This window comes from Pterocles gutturalis, unplaced genomic scaffold (assembly GCF_000699245.1).
Source record: "Pterocles gutturalis isolate BGI_N339 unplaced genomic scaffold, ASM69924v1 scaffold8792, whole genome shotgun sequence".
Lineage (NCBI taxonomy): Eukaryota > Metazoa > Chordata > Aves > Pterocliformes > Pteroclidae > Pterocles > Pterocles gutturalis.
Window position 1 is genome coordinate 24277 of NW_010110212.1, and position 2359 is coordinate 26635.

A 2359-nucleotide genomic window follows, 5' to 3' on the forward strand; every position below is an offset into this window, starting at 1 on the left:
TGGAAGCAGCTGTCTCGAGGGAGGGGAAAAAAGACATTTCTGCAGCTATGAGCTCATGCATTTCTTTTAGAGGTTTTTCTCCACTTTGGCACTAGCTTTTTTGGCACATCAGAAGAGGAAAAGCCTTTCCTAGGGTAGGAACCAGCCTGACCCTCTGCACTTGCACTAAAGCAGTGCATTGGGTAGGGGGCTGGTGGACGGTGCTGCAACAGGAGTGGGTGGGCATGAAGCCAGGACTAGTGTCCCTCCATGTGGGATAAATCTGGAATAGTCTGATCCAGCGGGTTTATTCCCCTGGTTGCAATGCACGTGTGCAGGCTGGCCCCGAGTGCCGCTTTGCTGCCTCTTGTTTGCAGGAGGCTGTAGGTTCCTTTTTCAAATAAGCATTTATTTATCCAGCAACAGTCCTGAATTCCAAAGGAGTCCTGAGTTAACTGCAGAGATAAATTTAGGCCTTTTTCTTTTTAATCATTTATTGTTATTATTATGTTTCTGAAGGAAGAAATCACTCCTCGGAGACCACAGCTCCGCAGTTAGCACTAGAGCCCCTATACATTTTCCAAAGCTGAACCTCATTTACCTGGCAGCTGAGAACAAAAGTGTTCCCATTCCTTTTTCCTTTTTCTTTTCCATTCCCATCACTTAGGAGAACCAAACGGTTTCTCTTGGGGCTTTTAAAGCAATTTTCACTTAGGAGCCAATAGAGGAGGCAAGGGGCCGGCAGTGGCAGCGCTGCCTTCGGGACCGCAGCTTGTGGAGGGCTGGAGCGGAGCCCCCGTGGGACCACCACTGCTCCCTGGGAATTAGTTAAATACCCGAGGGTGCTCTCTGCACAAACTGTGCACTGAGCTTTTCTTTGCCTCCCGCCGGCGCCGGTCCCCGGTGCTGGGCAAGGGGTGCAGGATGGGTCCTGGGTGCAGGGGGTGCTGGGCTGTGTGGCAATCACAGCCCCTGCACTGAAACCTTCCAGATGGAGCAGAAAAGCAAACACAGGCCTGGGCTTTGCATCGGGATAATTACCGCCCTCGGAAGGAAATTTTAGCTGCGGTGAGAGTCTGGGCTTAAACAGCGCAGTCTAAATCAGAAACCTCCTCCCTCTCTGGGGAAATATCCTTCCTATTAGTTTGTTTAGCTGCTGGCAATAACTGGCTCGGCTCAATAACAAAGTGCCCCAAGCCCTGGCGTGCCACATCATGTCTCTGCTCCGTCCCCCAGCTTCCTGCCCATGCGGAGCTTGCAGCGCCCTGGGAGATGCCTGTTTCGGGATTAATTTCTCCTCCTGCTCCAAGGGATCTGAGCCCCCCAGCTCCTCTATGGAGATGAAGACATTGCTGTGCTTGCAGAGAAAGCAAGCAAAAAACATCAGCTGGGCTGGGGGCCTCATCATCCCAGCAAAGAAACCGTGGATGAAATGCTTCTGCTCTTTGCAACTGTGCATTTTATCCAAGATGTTTCCCTGACAGCCCAGGAAAGGATGGGGAGCTGTGCGCTTTCCTCGTGGGACGCGGCTGCGGCACGGTGCAAGCGCTGGTGCTGGCTTGGGGAGCCCTCGCGCCCTGTCCCTGTGCCTGCGGTACCCCAGGTTTTGTCCATCCACTGTGGCCCAGGGCAGAAAGGTGCTTTTAAATCACACATATCATCAGTGAATACATCAAGTGCTGGGAACGGGGCATCAGCTTGGTCTCGATTCAGCAAATAATTAACTTGTGCAGCGCAAAGGAATTACATCAGCCTCATCTGCAGGCTCCCCCCCCAGGAGGCTTCGGCGTGATATGGAGAAAGAGAAATTAAGAAAAAAAATAATAGATGTGATAGCAAAAAGCTGCCAGGCTGGGGAATGAATAATCTGTGGTGCAAAGTCACCCCACTGCGATGAGCACCATGTCAGGATCGGCAGGAGCAAGCTGGCAGGGGGGGAGCTGCTCTCCTCCTTCTCTTCCTCTTCCTCTTCCTCCTCCTCCTCCCTCCTGTGCCAGCGCTGGCTGCGTGGGCCCTGTGTGGGACCCCAGCAGGTGACGGGAGTGTTGGGGTGCTGGTGGTGGCTCCTGCCAAAAACCCCAGTGGCTGCAGGACCGTCCCTCCAAGAGCTGTTTCCTACGAGACCTCAGCTCTGGGAGGAGGCCCCCCCAAAGATCCCGTGTCCGCGGGGCTCCGTGGAGCCTGCAGGGACACAGGGCTTTGCAGGGAGGTGCTCGCTGGGCTGAATTCCTGATAAATTCTCTTTGGAAAGGTTTGGCCACTGCCACTTTGCAAACTTCACCCTGCAAAGTGCCATGGCTGTCTGGTTTCAGATTGCTTGTGCCAGGCTAAGCCACGTGCCGCAGATGTTAAATGCAGCGCCTTTGAAAGGAAACAGCCT